Source organism: Ranitomeya variabilis, chromosome 5, assembly GCF_051348905.1.
Source record: "Ranitomeya variabilis isolate aRanVar5 chromosome 5, aRanVar5.hap1, whole genome shotgun sequence".
Classification (NCBI taxonomy): Eukaryota; Metazoa; Chordata; class Amphibia; order Anura; family Dendrobatidae; genus Ranitomeya; species Ranitomeya variabilis.
In genome coordinates, this window is record NC_135236.1 from 62,957,825 (window position 1) to 62,974,274 (window position 16,450).

General features: G+C 41.5%; 27 non-coding genes across 27 annotated transcripts; 9 read left to right on the forward strand and 18 right to left on the reverse strand.

Annotated features, from left to right (window-relative positions):
* Positions 1 to 473: 473 nt before the first annotated feature.
* On the reverse strand, positions 474 to 545 carry TRNAE-UUC (transfer RNA glutamic acid (anticodon UUC)). The gene has a single exon. It is a non-coding gene; the product is annotated as a tRNA-Glu (tRNA).
* Positions 546 to 633: 88 nt separating this feature from the next.
* On the forward strand, positions 634 to 706 carry TRNAM-CAU (transfer RNA methionine (anticodon CAU)). Its single transcript has one exon. It is a non-coding gene; the product is annotated as a tRNA-Met (tRNA).
* A 302-nt stretch (positions 707 to 1,008) lies between these two features.
* On the reverse strand, positions 1,009 to 1,080 carry TRNAE-CUC (transfer RNA glutamic acid (anticodon CUC)). The gene has a single exon. It is a non-coding gene; the product is annotated as a tRNA-Glu (tRNA).
* A 1,058-nt stretch (positions 1,081 to 2,138) lies between these two features.
* Positions 2,139 to 2,210, reverse strand: TRNAE-UUC (transfer RNA glutamic acid (anticodon UUC)). The gene has a single exon. It is a non-coding gene; the product is annotated as a tRNA-Glu (tRNA).
* An 88-nt stretch (positions 2,211 to 2,298) lies between these two features.
* Positions 2,299 to 2,371, forward strand: TRNAM-CAU (transfer RNA methionine (anticodon CAU)). Its single transcript has one exon. It is a non-coding gene; the product is annotated as a tRNA-Met (tRNA).
* Positions 2,372 to 2,673: 302 nt separating this feature from the next.
* On the reverse strand, positions 2,674 to 2,745 carry TRNAE-CUC (transfer RNA glutamic acid (anticodon CUC)). Its single transcript has one exon. It is a non-coding gene; the product is annotated as a tRNA-Glu (tRNA).
* A 1,058-nt stretch (positions 2,746 to 3,803) lies between these two features.
* TRNAE-UUC (transfer RNA glutamic acid (anticodon UUC)) lies at positions 3,804 to 3,875 on the reverse strand. Its single transcript has one exon. It is a non-coding gene; the product is annotated as a tRNA-Glu (tRNA).
* An 88-nt stretch (positions 3,876 to 3,963) lies between these two features.
* Positions 3,964 to 4,036, forward strand: TRNAM-CAU (transfer RNA methionine (anticodon CAU)). The gene has a single exon. It is a non-coding gene; the product is annotated as a tRNA-Met (tRNA).
* A 302-nt stretch (positions 4,037 to 4,338) lies between these two features.
* TRNAE-CUC (transfer RNA glutamic acid (anticodon CUC)) lies at positions 4,339 to 4,410 on the reverse strand. The gene has a single exon. It is a non-coding gene; the product is annotated as a tRNA-Glu (tRNA).
* A 2,341-nt stretch (positions 4,411 to 6,751) lies between these two features.
* TRNAE-UUC (transfer RNA glutamic acid (anticodon UUC)) lies at positions 6,752 to 6,823 on the reverse strand. The gene has a single exon. It is a non-coding gene; the product is annotated as a tRNA-Glu (tRNA).
* An 88-nt stretch (positions 6,824 to 6,911) lies between these two features.
* On the forward strand, positions 6,912 to 6,984 carry TRNAM-CAU (transfer RNA methionine (anticodon CAU)). The gene has a single exon. It is a non-coding gene; the product is annotated as a tRNA-Met (tRNA).
* Positions 6,985 to 7,286: 302 nt separating this feature from the next.
* TRNAE-CUC (transfer RNA glutamic acid (anticodon CUC)) lies at positions 7,287 to 7,358 on the reverse strand. The gene has a single exon. It is a non-coding gene; the product is annotated as a tRNA-Glu (tRNA).
* Positions 7,359 to 8,421: 1,063 nt separating this feature from the next.
* TRNAE-UUC (transfer RNA glutamic acid (anticodon UUC)) lies at positions 8,422 to 8,493 on the reverse strand. The gene has a single exon. It is a non-coding gene; the product is annotated as a tRNA-Glu (tRNA).
* Positions 8,494 to 8,581: 88 nt separating this feature from the next.
* On the forward strand, positions 8,582 to 8,654 carry TRNAM-CAU (transfer RNA methionine (anticodon CAU)). The gene has a single exon. It is a non-coding gene; the product is annotated as a tRNA-Met (tRNA).
* A 302-nt stretch (positions 8,655 to 8,956) lies between these two features.
* Positions 8,957 to 9,028, reverse strand: TRNAE-CUC (transfer RNA glutamic acid (anticodon CUC)). The gene has a single exon. It is a non-coding gene; the product is annotated as a tRNA-Glu (tRNA).
* A 1,058-nt stretch (positions 9,029 to 10,086) lies between these two features.
* Positions 10,087 to 10,158, reverse strand: TRNAE-UUC (transfer RNA glutamic acid (anticodon UUC)). Its single transcript has one exon. It is a non-coding gene; the product is annotated as a tRNA-Glu (tRNA).
* Positions 10,159 to 10,246: 88 nt separating this feature from the next.
* Positions 10,247 to 10,319, forward strand: TRNAM-CAU (transfer RNA methionine (anticodon CAU)). The gene has a single exon. It is a non-coding gene; the product is annotated as a tRNA-Met (tRNA).
* Positions 10,320 to 10,621: 302 nt separating this feature from the next.
* TRNAE-CUC (transfer RNA glutamic acid (anticodon CUC)) lies at positions 10,622 to 10,693 on the reverse strand. The gene has a single exon. It is a non-coding gene; the product is annotated as a tRNA-Glu (tRNA).
* A 1,058-nt stretch (positions 10,694 to 11,751) lies between these two features.
* On the reverse strand, positions 11,752 to 11,823 carry TRNAE-UUC (transfer RNA glutamic acid (anticodon UUC)). Its single transcript has one exon. It is a non-coding gene; the product is annotated as a tRNA-Glu (tRNA).
* Positions 11,824 to 11,911: 88 nt separating this feature from the next.
* Positions 11,912 to 11,984, forward strand: TRNAM-CAU (transfer RNA methionine (anticodon CAU)). Its single transcript has one exon. It is a non-coding gene; the product is annotated as a tRNA-Met (tRNA).
* Positions 11,985 to 12,286: 302 nt separating this feature from the next.
* Positions 12,287 to 12,358, reverse strand: TRNAE-CUC (transfer RNA glutamic acid (anticodon CUC)). Its single transcript has one exon. It is a non-coding gene; the product is annotated as a tRNA-Glu (tRNA).
* A 1,063-nt stretch (positions 12,359 to 13,421) lies between these two features.
* On the reverse strand, positions 13,422 to 13,493 carry TRNAE-UUC (transfer RNA glutamic acid (anticodon UUC)). The gene has a single exon. It is a non-coding gene; the product is annotated as a tRNA-Glu (tRNA).
* An 88-nt stretch (positions 13,494 to 13,581) lies between these two features.
* Positions 13,582 to 13,654, forward strand: TRNAM-CAU (transfer RNA methionine (anticodon CAU)). Its single transcript has one exon. It is a non-coding gene; the product is annotated as a tRNA-Met (tRNA).
* A 302-nt stretch (positions 13,655 to 13,956) lies between these two features.
* On the reverse strand, positions 13,957 to 14,028 carry TRNAE-CUC (transfer RNA glutamic acid (anticodon CUC)). The gene has a single exon. It is a non-coding gene; the product is annotated as a tRNA-Glu (tRNA).
* Positions 14,029 to 15,091: 1,063 nt separating this feature from the next.
* TRNAE-UUC (transfer RNA glutamic acid (anticodon UUC)) lies at positions 15,092 to 15,163 on the reverse strand. The gene has a single exon. It is a non-coding gene; the product is annotated as a tRNA-Glu (tRNA).
* Positions 15,164 to 15,251: 88 nt separating this feature from the next.
* Positions 15,252 to 15,324, forward strand: TRNAM-CAU (transfer RNA methionine (anticodon CAU)). The gene has a single exon. It is a non-coding gene; the product is annotated as a tRNA-Met (tRNA).
* Positions 15,325 to 15,626: 302 nt separating this feature from the next.
* TRNAE-CUC (transfer RNA glutamic acid (anticodon CUC)) lies at positions 15,627 to 15,698 on the reverse strand. The gene has a single exon. It is a non-coding gene; the product is annotated as a tRNA-Glu (tRNA).
* Positions 15,699 to 16,450: the final 752 nt, after the last annotated feature.

Consider the following 16,450-nt stretch of genomic DNA (forward strand, 5'->3'; position numbering starts at 1 on the left):
CAGTTTAAAAAAAAAAGAAGTTTTATGCTTTGATTGAATAACTTTTACATCACTAAAGCTAAAACTTGCCACATGAACACCATAATTAGCATATCAGTTGGTAATCTGAAGAATATGATTTTATTCCTCACACGTGGTAATACTCCCTCCTTTTCTCAAGAGATTTTGTTACCAACTCAGAACTTTCCCATTAATTTCTGAAACGTTTCCGATTGGAAAGGAAGTAGGAGCCCTAACGACAGACAGAACACATGGATTGTTGAGTCCCTTAACACTTTGGAGTAAAAAGGTGTAGTTGAGAATGAGTTAAGCTATGAAACAAAATTAAATCTTGTGCAAAAGGTCAGAATGAATGACAAATACCCTGGTGTTTAGCATTTTTGACTGCATTGTGCAAATTCTATCTGAAATACTTTTATCTGCAAAACACATTTCGGTCTTTGAATGTTGGCAGTAGTACAGAAAAAAGTGCATTCCCATACCGGGAGTCGAACCCGGGCTGCCTGGGTGAAAACCAGGAATCCTAACCGCTAGACCATATGGGAATAGATACCTTTAAACTCATTGACAATATGAAAAAAATAAGTTTCGTGCCTTGCAGAAGAAATGTCTGCAGATTAGCATGTGTGTCTTGCCTCGTTAGCGCAGTAGGTAGCGCGTCAGTCTCATAATCTGAAGGTCGTGAGTTCGATCCTCCCACGGGGCAGCATATTCCTCTTTTCTTAAGAGATCTTCTCCCCAACTTAGAACTTTCCCTTTCAGTTCTAAAACAATTCTGATAGTTAAGGAATTGTGAACCCAAATGACAGATAGTACACATGGGTTGTTGAGTCTCTTAACACTTTTGGTGTAAAAAGAGGTAGTTGGGAATGGTTTGAGCTATGAAAAGTCACAGGGAGCTGGTGTTCAGCATTTTTGACGCTTAAATCCAAATTGTACCTGAAATACTTTGGTCCGAAAACAACGTGTCAGTCTTCGAAAGTTGGCGGTAGTACAGAAAAGGGTACTTTCCCATACCGGGAGTCGAACCCGGGCCGCCTGGGTGAGAACCAGGAATCCTAACCGCTAGACCATATGGGAAATGATGCATATCAGAATCAGTGACAATCTAAAAAAAAGAAGTTTACTACTTGGCACAAGAAACTTCTGCAGTTCAGTTTTCGCAACTTGCCTCGTTAACACAGTAGGAAGCAAATCAGTCTCATAAGCTGAAGGTTGAACGTTTGATGGTCAGAAGAGGCACTGGCCCCTTGTTTTTTCAATCAATTCTGTCTCCATCGTGGCTAGAGAGCCACCGATTTTTCCCATTCAGTACCAAAACATAACCGATTGCAGCAAGGAGGAGAGCTCTAATGACAGACAGGGAAAAAAGGGTTGCTGAGTCCCTTAAAACCTAGGAGTTAAATAAGAGAAATAAGAATGGTTTGAGATTTGACCTCCAATGGTATGTGGTGCAAATAAATATCCAAAAACTCTGGTGGTTGACATTTTTGCTGCATAGAGCAGCTCAAACCTAAACTGATTCCATCTACAAGGTACGTGGCAGCTTTCGAATGTGCGTACATGTACCAAAGGAGGGTCACTCCCATAGCAGGAATTGAACCAGTAAACCAGGGATACTAGGTCCTTTTCCACATGGGTAAAGCTTTACACTATCCAACAAAACAGTTTAAAAAAAAAAGAAGTTTTATGCTTTGATTGAATAACTTTTACATCACTAAAGCTAAAACTTGCCACATGAACACCATAATTAGCATATCAGTTGGTAATCTGAAGAATATGATTTTATTCCTCACACGTGGTAATACTCCCTCCTTTTCTCAAGAGATTTTGTTACCAACTCAGAACTTTCCCATTAATTTCTGAAACGTTTCCGATTGGAAAGGAAGTAGGAGCCCTAACGACAGACAGAACACATGGATTGTTGAGTCCCTTAACACTTTGGAGTAAAAAGGTGTAGTTGAGAATGAGTTAAGCTATGAAACAAAATTAAATCTTGTGCAAAAGGTCAGAATGAATGACAAATACCCTGGTGTTTAGCATTTTTGACTGCATTGTGCAAATTCTATCTGAAATACTTTTATCTGCAAAACACATTTCGGTCTTTGAATGTTGGCAGTAGTACAGAAAAAAGTGCATTCCCATACCGGGAGTCGAACCCGGGCTGCCTGGGTGAAAACCAGGAATCCTAACCGCTAGACCATATGGGAATAGATACCTTTAAACTCATTGACAATATGAAAAAAATAAGTTTCGTGCCTTGCAGAAGAAATGTCTGCAGATTAGCATGTGTGTCTTGCCTCGTTAGCGCAGTAGGTAGCGCGTCAGTCTCATAATCTGAAGGTCGTGAGTTCGATCCTCCCACGGGGCAGCATATTCCTCTTTTCTTAAGAGATCTTCTCCCCAACTTAGAACTTTCCCTTTCAGTTCTAAAACAATTCTGATAGTTAAGGAATTGTGAACCCAAATGACAGATAGTACACATGGGTTGTTGAGTCTCTTAACACTTTTGGTGTAAAAAGAGGTAGTTGGGAATGGTTTGAGCTATGAAAAGTCACAGGGAGCTGGTGTTCAGCATTTTTGACGCTTAAATCCAAATTGTACCTGAAATACTTTGGTCCGAAAACAACGTGTCAGTCTTCGAAAGTTGGCGGTAGTACAGAAAAGGGTACTTTCCCATACCGGGAGTCGAACCCGGGCCGCCTGGGTGAGAACCAGGAATCCTAACCGCTAGACCATATGGGAAATGATGCATATCAGAATCAGTGACAATCTAAAAAAAAGAAGTTTACTACTTGGCACAAGAAACTTCTGCAGTTCAGTTTTCGCAACTTGCCTCGTTAACACAGTAGGAAGCAAATCAGTCTCATAAGCTGAAGGTTGAACGTTTGATGGTCAGAAGAGGCACTGGCCCCTTGTTTTTTCAATCAATTCTGTCTCCATCGTGGCTAGAGAGCCACCGATTTTTCCCATTCAGTACCAAAACATAACCGATTGCAGCAAGGAGGAGAGCTCTAATGACAGACAGGGAAAAAAGGGTTGCTGAGTCCCTTAAAACCTAGGAGTTAAATAAGAGAAATAAGAATGGTTTGAGATTTGACCTCCAATGGTATGTGGTGCAAATAAATATCCAAAAACTCTGGTGGTTGACATTTTTGCTGCATAGAGCAGCTCAAACCTAAACTGATTCCATCTACAAGGTACGTGGCAGCTTTCGAATGTGCGTACATGTACCAAAGGAGGGTCACTCCCATAGCAGGAATTGAACCAGTAAACCAGGGATACTAGGTCCTTTTCCACATGGGTAAAGCTTTACACTATCCAACAAAACAGTTTAAAAAAAAAAGAAGTTTTATGCTTTGATTGAATAACTTTTACATCACTAAAGCTAAAACTTGCCACATGAACACCATAATTAGCATATCAGTTGGTAATCTGAAGAATATGATTTTATTCCTCACACGTGGTAATACTCCCTCCTTTTCTCAAGAGATTTTGTTACCAACTCAGAACTTTCCCATTAATTTCTGAAACGTTTCCGATTGGAAAGGAAGTAGGAGCCCTAACGACAGACAGAACACATGGATTGTTGAGTCCCTTAACACTTTGGAGTAAAAAGGTGTAGTTGAGAATGAGTTAAGCTATGAAACAAAATTAAATCTTGTGCAAAAGGTCAGAATGAATGACAAATACCCTGGTGTTTAGCATTTTTGACTGCATTGTGCAAATTCTATCTGAAATACTTTTATCTGCAAAACACATTTCGGTCTTTGAATGTTGGCAGTAGTACAGAAAAAAGTGCATTCCCATACCGGGAGTCGAACCCGGGCTGCCTGGGTGAAAACCAGGAATCCTAACCGCTAGACCATATGGGAATAGATACCTTTAAACTCATTGACAATATGAAAAAAATAAGTTTCGTGCCTTGCAGAAGAAATGTCTGCAGATTAGCATGTGTGTCTTGCCTCGTTAGCGCAGTAGGTAGCGCGTCAGTCTCATAATCTGAAGGTCGTGAGTTCGATCCTCCCACGGGGCAGCATATTCCTCTTTTCTTAAGAGATCTTCTCCCCAACTTAGAACTTTCCCTTTCAGTTCTAAAACAATTCTGATAGTTAAGGAATTGTGAACCCAAATGACAGATAGTACACATGGGTTGTTGAGTCTCTTAACACTTTTGGTGTAAAAAGAGGTAGTTGGGAATGGTTTGAGCTATGAAAAGTCACAGGGAGCTGGTGTTCAGCATTTTTGACGCTTAAATCCAAATTGTACCTGAAATACTTTGGTCCGAAAACAACGTGTCAGTCTTCGAAAGTTGGCGGTAGTACAGAAAAGGGTACTTTCCCATACCGGGAGTCGAACCCGGGCCGCCTGGGTGAGAACCAGGAATCCTAACCGCTAGACCATATGGGAAATGATGCATATCAGAATCAGTGACAATCTAAAAAAAAGAAGTTTACTACTTGGCACAAGAAACTTCTGCAGTTCAGTTTTCGCAACTTGCTTCGTTAACACAGTAGGAAGCAAATCAGTCTCATAAGCTGAAGGTTGAACGTTTGATGGTCAGAAGAGGCACTGGCCCCTTGTTTTTTCAATCAATTCTGTCTCCATCGTGGCTAGAGAGCCACCGATTTTTCCCATTCAGTACCAAAACATAACCGATTGCAGCAAGGAGGAGAGCTCTAATGACAGACAGGGAAAAAAGGGTTGCTGAGTCCCTTAAAACCTAGGAGTTAAATAAGAGAAATAAGAATGGTTTGAGATTTGACCTCCAATGGTATGTGGTGCAAATAAATATCCAAAAACTCTGGTGGTTGACATTTTTGCTGCATAGAGCAGCTCAAACCTAAACTGATTCCATCTACAAGGTACGTGGCAGCTTTCGAATGTGCGTACATGTACCAAAGGAGGGTCACTCCCATAGCAGGAATTGAACCAGTAAACCAGGGATACTAGGTCCTTTTCCACATGGGTAAAGCTTTACACTATCCAACAAAACAGTTTAAAAAAAAAAGAAGTTTTATGCTTTGATTGAATAACTTTTACATCACTAAAGCTAAAACTTGCCACATGAACACCATAATTAGCATATCAGTTGGTAATCTGAAGAATATGATTTTATTCCTCACACGTGGTAATACTCCCTCCTTTTCTCAAGAGATTTTGTTACCAACTCAGAACTTTCCCATTAATTTCTGAAACGTTTCCGATTGGAAAGGAAGTAGGAGCCCTAACGACTAGTGTTGAGCATTCCGATGCTGCAAGTATCGGGTATCGGCCGATACTTGCTGTATCGGAATTCCGATACCGGGATTCCGATACTCTTGTGGTATCGGGTATCGGGTATCGGAACAACATTTTATTTTAATTCTCTCTTTTACACATTTTAACATTGTTAAAATGTGTAAAAGAGAGAATTAAAATAAAAAATATCGCTATACTCACCTGTCCGACGCAGCCGGGACCTCAGCGCAGGAACCGGCAGCGTTGTTTGTTTAAAATTCCCGCTTTTACATGGTTACGCGAACTCCCGGCTTGTGATTGGTCAGGGCGCCCATGTTGCCGGGCCGCGGACCAATCACAGCAAGCCGTGACGAAAATACGTCACGGCTTGCTGTGATTGGTCCGCGTCCCGGCAACATGGCCGCCATTAACCAATCACAAGCCGTGACGTCACGGGAGGCTGGACTTGCGCGCTTTTGAAAAAGCGCGCGTGTCCAGCCTCCAGTGACGTCCCGGCTTATGATTGGTTGCGCCGCGATCAACCAATCACAAGCCGGGAGGCTGGACACGCGCGCAATTTTAAAATGCGCGCTTGTCCTGCCTCCCGTGACGTCACGGCTTGTGATTGGTTAATGGCGGCCATGTTGCCGGGCCGCGGACCAATCACAGCAAGCCGTGACGTATTTTCGTCACGGCTTGCTGTGATTGGTCCGCGTCCCGGCAACATGGCGCCGTGACCAATCATAAGCCGGGACGTCACTGGAGGCTGGACACGCGCGCTTTTTCAAAAGCGCGCAAGTCCAGCCTCCCGTGACGTCACGGCTTGTGATTGGTTAATGGCGGCCATGTTGCCGGGACGCGGACCAATCACAGCAAGCCGTGACGTATTTTCGTCACGGCTTGCTGTGATTGGTCCGCGGCCCGGCAACATGGGCGCCCTGACCAATCACAAGCCGGGAGTTCGCGTAACCATGTAAAAGCGGGAATTTTAAACAAACAACGCTGCCGGTTCCTGCGCTGAGGTCCCGGCTGCGTCGGAGAGGTAAAGTATAGCGATATTTTTTATTTTAATTCTTTCTTTTACACATTTATATGGTTCCCAGGGCCTGAAGGAGAGTTTCCTCTCCTTCAGACCCTGGGAACCATCAGGAATACCTCCGATACTTGAGTCCCATTGACTTGTATTGGTATCGGGTATCGGTATCGGATTGGATCCGATACTTTGCCGGTATCGGCCGATACTTTCCGATACCGATACTTTCAAGTATCGGACGGTATCGCTCAACACTACTAACGACAGACAGAACACATGGATTGTTGAGTCCCTTAACACTTTGGAGTAAAAAGGTGTAGTTGAGAATGAGTTAAGCTATGAAACAAAATTAAATCTTGTGCAAAAGGTCAGAATGAATGACAAATACCCTGGTGTTTAGCATTTTTGACTGCATTGTGCAAATTCTATCTGAAATACTTTTATCTGCAAAACACATTTCGGTCTTTGAATGTTGGCAGTAGTACAGAAAAAAGTGCATTCCCATACCGGGAGTCGAACCCGGGCTGCCTGGGTGAAAACCAGGAATCCTAACCGCTAGACCATATGGGAATAGATACCTTTAAACTCATTGACAATATGAAAAAAATAAGTTTCGTGCCTTGCAGAAGAAATGTCTGCAGATTAGCATGTGTGTCTTGCCTCGTTAGCGCAGTAGGTAGCGCGTCAGTCTCATAATCTGAAGGTCGTGAGTTCGATCCTCCCACGGGGCAGCATATTCCTCTTTTCTTAAGAGATCTTCTCCCCAACTTAGAACTTTCCCTTTCAGTTCTAAAACAATTCTGATAGTTAAGGAATTGTGAACCCAAATGACAGATAGTACACATGGGTTGTTGAGTCTCTTAACACTTTTGGTGTAAAAAGAGGTAGTTGGGAATGGTTTGAGCTATGAAAAGTCACAGGGAGCTGGTGTTCAGCATTTTTGACGCTTAAATCCAAATTGTACCTGAAATACTTTGGTCCGAAAACAACGTGTCAGTCTTCGAAAGTTGGCGGTAGTACAGAAAGGGGTACTTTCCCATACCGGGAGTCGAACCCGGGCCGCCTGGGTGAGAACCAGGAATCCTAACCGCTAGACCATATGGGAAATGATGCATATCAGAATCAGTGACAATCTAAAAAAAAGAAGTTTACTACTTGGCACAAGAAACTTCTGCAGTTCAGTTTTCGCAACTTGCCTCGTTAACACAGTAGGAAGCAAATCAGTCTCATAAGCTGAAGGTTGAACGTTTGATGGTCAGAAGAGGCACTGGCCCCTTGTTTTTTCAATCAATTCTGTCTCCATCGTGGCTAGAGAGCCACCGATTTTTCCCATTCAGTACCAAAACATAACCGATTGCAGCAAGGAGGAGAGCTCTAATGACAGACAGGGAAAAAAGGGTTGCTGAGTCCCTTAAAACCTAGGAGTTAAATAAGAGAAATAAGAATGGTTTGAGATTTGACCTCCAATGGTATGTGGTGCAAATAAATATCCAAAAACTCTGGTGGTTGACATTTTTGCTGCATAGAGCAGCTCAAACCTAAACTGATTCCATCTACAAGGTACGTGGCAGCTTTCGAATGTGCGTACATGTACCAAAGGAGGGTCACTCCCATAGCAGGAATTGAACCAGTAAACCAGGGATACTAGGTCCTTTTTCACATGGGTAAAGCTTTACACTATCCAACAAAACAGTTTAAAAAAAAAAAAAAAAAAGTTTTATGCTTTGATTGAATAACTTTTACATCACTAAAGCTAAAACTTGCCACATGAACACCATAATTAGCATATCAGTTGGTAATCTGAAGAATATGATTTTATTCCTCACACGTGGTAATACTCCCTCCTTTTCTCAAGAGATTTTGTTACCAACTCAGAACTTTCCCATTAATTTCTGAAACGTTTCCGATTGGAAAGGAAGTAGGAGCCCTAACGACAGACAGAACACATGGATTGTTGAGTCCCTTAACACTTTGGAGTAAAAAGGTGTAGTTGAGAATGAGTTAAGCTATGAAACAAAATTAAATCTTGTGCAAAAGGTCAGAATGAATGACAAATACCCTGGTGTTTAGCATTTTTGACTGCATTGTGCAAATTCTATCTGAAATACTTTTATCTGCAAAACACATTTCGGTCTTTGAATGTTGGCAGTAGTACAGAAAAAAGTGCATTCCCATACCGGGAGTCGAACCCGGGCTGCCTGGGTGAAAACCAGGAATCCTAACCGCTAGACCATATGGGAATAGATACCTTTAAACTCATTGACAATATGAAAAAAATAAGTTTCGTGCCTTGCAGAAGAAATGTCTGCAGATTAGCATGTGTGTCTTGCCTCGTTAGCGCAGTAGGTAGCGCGTCAGTCTCATAATCTGAAGGTCGTGAGTTCGATCCTCACACGGGGCAGCATATTCCTCTTTTCTTAAGAGATCTTCTCCCCAACTTAGAACTTTCCCTTTCAGTTCTAAAACAATTCTGATAGTTAAGGAATTGTGAACCCAAATGACAGATAGTACACATGGGTTGTTGAGTCTCTTAACACTTTTGGTGTAAAAAGAGGTAGTTGGGAATGGTTTGAGCTATGAAAAGTCACAGGGAGCTGGTGTTCAGCATTTTTGACGCTTAAATCCAAATTGTACCTGAAATACTTTGGTCCGAAAACAACGTGTCAGTCTTCGAAAGTTGGCGGTAGTACAGAAAAGGGTACTTTCCCATACCGGGAGTCGAACCCGGGCCGCCTGGGTGAGAACCAGGAATCCTAACCGCTAGACCATTTGGGAAATGATGCATATCAGAATCAGTGACAATCTAAAAAAAAGAAGTTTACTACTTGGCACAAGAAACTTCTGCAGTTCAGTTTTCGCAACTTGCCTCGTTAACACAGTAGGAAGCAAATCAGTCTCATAAGCTGAAGGTTGAACGTTTGATGGTCAGAAGAGGCACTGGCCCCTTGTTTTTTCAATCAATTCTGTCTCCATCGTGGCTAGAGAGCCACCGATTTTTCCCATTCAGTACCAAAACATAACCGATTGCAGCAAGGAGGAGAGCTCTAATGACAGACAGGGAAAAAAGGGTTGCTGAGTCCCTTAAAACCTAGGAGTTAAATAAGAGAAATAAGAATGGTTTGAGATTTGACCTCCAATGGTATGTGGTGCAAATAAATATCCAAAAACTCTGGTGGTTGACATTTTTGCTGCATAGAGCAGCTCAAACCTAAACTGATTCCATCTACAAGGTACGTGGCAGCTTTCGAATGTGCGTACATGTACCAAAGGAGGGTCACTCCCATAGCAGGAATTGAACCAGTAAACCAGGGATACTAGGTCCTTTTCCACATGGGTAAAGCTTTACACTATCCAACAAAACAGTTTAAAAAAAAAAGAAGTTTTATGCTTTGATTGAATAACTTTTACATCACTAAAGCTAAAACTTGCCACATGAACACCATAATTAGCATATCAGTTGGTAATCTGAAGAATATGATTTTATTCCTCACACGTGGTAATACTCCCTCCTTTTCTCAAGAGATTTTGTTACCAACTCAGAACTTTCCCATTAATTTCTGAAACGTTTCCGATTGGAAAGGAAGTAGGAGCCCTAACGACAGACAGAACACATGGATTGTTGAGTCCCTTAACACTTTGGAGTAAAAAGGTGTAGTTGAGAATGAGTTAAGCTATGAAACAAAATTAAATCTTGTGCAAAAGGTCAGAATGAATGACAAATACCCTGGTGTTTAGCATTTTTGACTGCATTGTGCAAATTCTATCTGAAATACTTTTATCTGCAAAACACATTTCGGTCTTTGAATGTTGGCAGTAGTACAGAAAAAAGTGCATTCCCATACCGGGAGTCGAACCCGGGCTGCCTGGGTGAAAACCAGGAATCCTAACCGCTAGACCATATGGGAATAGATACCTTTAAACTCATTGACAATATGAAAAAAATAAGTTTCGTGCCTTGCAGAAGAAATGTCTGCAGATTAGCATGTGTGTCTTGCCTCGTTAGCGCAGTAGGTAGCGCGTCAGTCTCATAATCTGAAGGTCGTGAGTTCGATCCTCCCACGGGGCAGCATATTCCTCTTTTCTTAAGAGATCTTCTCCCCAACTTAGAACTTTCCCTTTCAGTTCTAAAACAATTCTGATAGTTAAGGAATTGTGAACCCAAATGACAGATAGTACACATGGGTTGTTGAGTCTCTTAACACTTTTGGTGTAAAAAGAGGTAGTTGGGAATGGTTTGAGCTATGAAAAGTCACAGGGAGCTGGTGTTCAGCATTTTTGACGCTTAAATCCAAATTGTACCTGAAATACTTTGGTCCGAAAACAACGTGTCAGTCTTCGAAAGTTGGCGGTAGTACAGAAAAGGGTACTTTCCCATACCGGGAGTCGAACCCGGGCCGCCTGGGTGAGAACCAGGAATCCTAACCGCTAGACCATATGGGAAATGATGCATATCAGAATCAGTGACAATCTAAAAAAAAGAAGTTTACTACTTGGCACAAGAAACTTCTGCAGTTCAGTTTTCGCAACTTGCTTCGTTAACACAGTAGGAAGCAAATCAGTCTCATAAGCTGAAGGTTGAACGTTTGATGGTCAGAAGAGGCACTGGCCCCTTGTTTTTTCAATCAATTCTGTCTCCATCGTGGCTAGAGAGCCACCGATTTTTCCCATTCAGTACCAAAACATAACCGATTGCAGCAAGGAGGAGAGCTCTAATGACAGACAGGGAAAAAAGGGTTGCTGAGTCCCTTAAAACCTAGGAGTTAAATAAGAGAAATAAGAATGGTTTGAGATTTGACCTCCAATGGTATGTGGTGCAAATAAATATCCAAAAACTCTGGTGGTTGACATTTTTGCTGCATAGAGCAGCTCAAACCTAAACTGATTCCATCTACAAGGTACGTGGCAGCTTTCGAATGTGCGTACATGTACCAAAGGAGGGTCACTCCCATAGCAGGAATTGAACCAGTAAACCAGGGATACTAGGTCCTTTTCCACATGGGTAAAGCTTTACACTATCCAACAAAACAGTTTAAAAAAAAAAGAAGTTTTATGCTTTGATTGAATAACTTTTACATCACTAAAGCTAAAACTTGCCACATGAACACCATAATTAGCATATCAGTTGGTAATCTGAAGAATATGATTTTATTCCTCACACGTGGTAATACTCCCTCCTTTTCTCAAGAGATTTTGTTACCAACTCAGAACTTTCCCATTAATTTCTGAAACGTTTCCGATTGGAAAGGAAGTAGGAGCCCTAACGACAGACAGAACACATGGATTGTTGAGTCCCTTAACACTTTGGAGTAAAAAGGTGTAGTTGAGAATGAGTTAAGCTATGAAACAAAATTAAATCTTGTGCAAAAGGTCAGAATGAATGACAAATACCCTGGTGTTTAGCATTTTTGACTGCATTGTGCAAATTCTATCTGAAATACTTTTATCTGCAAAACACATTTCGGTCTTTGAATGTTGGCAGTAGTACAGAAAAAAGTGCATTCCCATACCGGGAGTCGAACCCGGGCTGCCTGGGTGAAAACCAGGAATCCTAACCGCTAGACCATATGGGAATAGATACCTTTAAACTCATTGACAATATGAAAAAAATAAGTTTCGTGCCTTGCAGAAGAAATGTCTGCAGATTAGCATGTGTGTCTTGCCTCGTTAGCGCAGTAGGTAGCGCGTCAGTCTCATAATCTGAAGGTCGTGAGTTCGATCCTCCCACGGGGCAGCATATTCCTCTTTTCTTAAGAGATCTTCTCCCCAACTTAGAACTTTCCCTTTCAGTTCTAAAACAATTCTGATAGTTAAGGAATTGTGAACCCAAATGACAGATAGTACACATGGGTTGTTGAGTCTCTTAACACTTTTGGTGTAAAAAGAGGTAGTTGGGAATGGTTTGAGCTATGAAAAGTCACAGGGAGCTGGTGTTCAGCATTTTTGACGCTTAAATCCAAATTGTACCTGAAATACTTTGGTCCGAAAACAACGTGTCAGTCTTCGAAAGTTGGCGGTAGTACAGAAAGGGGTACTTTCCCATACCGGGAGTCGAACCCGGGCCACCTGGGTGAGAACCAGGAATCCTAACCGCTAGACCATATGGGAAATGATGCATATCAGAATCAGTGACAATCTAAAAAAAAGAAGTTTACTACTTGGCACAAGAAACTTCTGCAGTTCAGTTTTCGCAACTTGCCTCGTTAACACAGTAGGAAGCAAATCAGTCTCATAAGCTGAAGGTTGAACGTTTGATGGTCAGAAGAGGCACTGGCCCCTTGTTTTTTCAATCAATTCTGTCTCCATCGTGGCTAGAGAGCCACCGATTTTTCCCATTCAGTACCAAAACATAACCGATTGCAGCAAGGAGGAGAGCTCTAATGACAGACAGGGAAAAAAGGGTTGCTGAGTCCCTTAAAACCTAGGAGTTAAATAAGAGAAATAAGAATGGTTTGAGATTTGACCTCCAATGGTATGTGGTGCAAATAAATATCCAAAAACTCTGGTGGTTGACATTTTTGCTGCATAGAGCAGCTCAAACCTAAACTGATTCCATCTACAAGGTACGTGGCAGCTTTCGAATGTGCGTACATGTACCAAAGGAGGGTCACTCCCATAGCAGGAATTGAACCAGTAAACCAGGGATACTAGGTCCTTTTTCACATGGGTAAAGCTTTACACTATCCAACAAAACAGTTTAAAAAAAAAAAAAAAAAAGTTTTATGCTTTGATTGAATAACTTTTACATCACTAAAGCTAAAACTTGCCACATGAACACCATAATTAGCATATCAGTTGGTAATCTGAAGAATATGATTTTATTCCTCACACGTGGTAATACTCCCTCCTTTTCTCAAGAGATTTTGTTACCAACTCAGAACTTTCCCATTAATTTCTGAAACGTTTCCGATTGGAAAGGAAGTAGGAGCCCTAACGACAGACAGAACACATGGATTGTTGAGTCCCTTAACACTTTGGAGTAAAAAGGTGTAGTTGAGAATGAGTTAAGCTATGAAACAAAATTAAATCTTGTGCAAAAGGTCAGAATGAATGACAAATACCCTGGTGTTTAGCATTTTTGACTGCATTGTGCAAATTCTATCTGAAATACTTTTATCTGCAAAACACATTTCGGTCTTTGAATGTTGGCAGTAGTACAGAAAAAAGTGCATTCCCATACCGGGAGTCGAACCCGGGCTGCCTGGGTGAAAACCAGGAATCCTAACCGCTAGACCATATGGGAATAGATACCTTTAAACTCATTGACAATATGAAAAAAATAAGTTTCGTGCCTTGCAGAAGAAATGTCTGCAGATTAGCATGTGTGTCTTGCCTCGTTAGCGCAGTAGGTAGCGCGTCAGTCTCATAATCTGAAGGTCGTGAGTTCGATCCTCACACGGGGCAGCATATTCCTCTTTTCTTAAGAGATCTTCTCCCCAACTTAGAACTTTCCCTTTCAGTTCTAAAACAATTCTGATAGTTAAGGAATTGTGAACCCAAATGACAGATAGTACACATGGGTTGTTGAGTCTCTTAACACTTTTGGTGTAAAAAGAGGTAGTTGGGAATGGTTTGAGCTATGAAAAGTCACAGGGAGCTGGTGTTCAGCATTTTTGACGCTTAAATCCAAATTGTACCTGAAATACTTTGGTCCGAAAACAACGTGTCAGTCTTCGAAAGTTGGCGGTAGTACAGAAAAGGGTACTTTCCCATACCGGGAGTCGAACCCGGGCCGCCTGGGTGAGAACCAGGAATCCTAACCGCTAGACCATATGGGAAATGATGCATATCAGAATCAGTGACAATCTAAAAAAAAGAAGTTTACTACTTGGCACAAGAAACTTCTGCAGTTCAGTTTTCGCAACTTGCCTCGTTAACACAGTAGGAAGCAAATCAGTCTCATAAGCTGAAGGTTGAACGTTTGATGGTCAGAAGAGGCACTGGCCCCTTGTTTTTTCAATCAATTCTGTCTCCATCGTGGCTAGAGAGCCACCGATTTTTCCCATTCAGTACCAAAACATAACCGATTGCAGCAAGGAGGAGAGCTCTAATGACAGACAGGGAAAAAAGGGTTGCTGAGTCCCTTAAAACCTAGGAGTTAAATAAGAGAAATAAGAATGGTTTGAGATTTGACCTCCAATGGTATGTGGTGCAAATAAATATCCAAAAACTCTGGTGGTTGACATTTTTGCTGCATAGAGCAGCTCAAACCTAAACTGATTCCATCTACAAGGTACGTGGCAGCTTTCGAATGTGCGTACATGTACCAAAGGAGGGTCACTCCCATAGCAGGAATTGAACCAGTAAACCAGGGATACTAGGTCCTTTTTCACATGGGTAAAGCTTTACACTATCCAACAAAACAGTTTAAAAAAAAAAAAAAAAAAGTTTTATGCTTTGATTGAATAACTTTTACATCACTAAAGCTAAAACTTGCCACATGAACACCATAATTAGCATATCAGTTGGTAATCTGAAGAATATGATTTTATTCCTCACACGTGGTAATACTCCCTCCTTTTCTCAAGAGATTTTGTTACCAACTCAGAACTTTCCCATTAATTTCTGAAACGTTTCCGATTGGAAAGGAAGTAGGAGCCCTAACGACAGACAGAACACATGGATTGTTGAGTCCCTTAACACTTTGGAGTAAAAAGGTGTAGTTGAGAATGAGTTAAGCTATGAAACAAAATTAAATCTTGTGCAAAAGGTCAGAATGAATGACAAATACCCTGGTGTTTAGCATTTTTGACTGCATTGTGCAAATTCTATCTGAAATACTTTTATCTGCAAAACACATTTCGGTCTTTGAATGTTGGCAGTAGTACAGAAAAAAGTGCATTCCCATACCGGCAGTCGAACCCGGGCTGCCTGGGTGAAAACCAGGAATCCTAACCGCTAGACCATATGGGAATAGATACCTTTAAACTCATTGACAATATGAAAAAAATAAGTTTCGTGCCTTGCAGAAGAAATGTCTGCAGATTAGCATGTGTGTCTTGCCTCGTTAGCGCAGTAGGTAGCGCGTCAGTCTCATAATCTGAAGGTCGTGAGTTCGATCCTCACACGGGGCAGCATATTCCTCTTTTCTTAAGAGATCTTCTCCCCAACTTAGAACTTTCCCTTTCAGTTCTAAAACAATTCTGATAGTTAAGGAATTGTGAACCCAAATGACAGATAGTACACATGGGTTGTTGAGTCTCTTAACACTTTTGGTGTAAAAAGAGGTAGTTGGGAATGGTTTGAGCTATGAAAAGTCACAGGGAGCTGGTGTTCAGCATTTTTGACGCTTAAATCCAAATTGTACCTGAAATACTTTGGTCCGAAAACAACGTGTCAGTCTTCGAAAGTTGGCGGTAGTACAGAAAAGGGTACTTTCCCATACCGGGAGTCGAACCCGGGCCGCCTGGGTGAGAACCAGGAATCCTAACCGCTAGACCATATGGGAAATGATGCATATCAGAATCAGTGACAATCTAAAAAAAAGAAGTTTACTACTTGGCACAAGAAACTTCTGCAGTTCAGTTTTCGCAACTTGCCTCGTTAACACAGTAGGAAGCAAATCAGTCTCATAAGCTGAAGGTTGAACGTTTGATGGTCAGAAGAGGCACTGGCCCCTTGTTTTTTCAATCAATTCTGTCTCCATCGTGGCTAGAGAGCCACCGATTTTTCCCATTCAGTACCAAAACATAACCGATTGCAGCAAGGAGGAGAGCTCTAATGACAGACAGGGAAAAAAGGGTTGCTGAGTCCCTTAAAACCTAGGAGTTAAATAAGAGAAATAAGAATGGTTTGAGATTTGACCTCCAATGGTATGTGGTGCAAATAAATATCCAAAAACTCTGGTGGTTGACATTTTTGCTGCATAGAGCAGCTCAAACCTAAACTGATTCCATCTACAAGGTACGTGGCAGCTTTCGAATGTGCGTACATGTACCAAAGGAGGGTCACTCCCATAGCAGGAATTGAACCAGTAAACCAGGGATACTAGGTCCTTTTTCACATGGGTAAAGCTTTACACTATCCAACAAAACAGTTTAAAAAAAAAAAAAAAAAAAAAAAAAAAAGAAGTTTTATGCTTTGATTGAATAACTTTTACATCACTAAAGCTAAAACTTGCCACATGAACACCATAATTAGCATATCAGTTGGCAATCTGAAGAATATGATTTTATTCCTCACACGTGGTAATACTCCCTC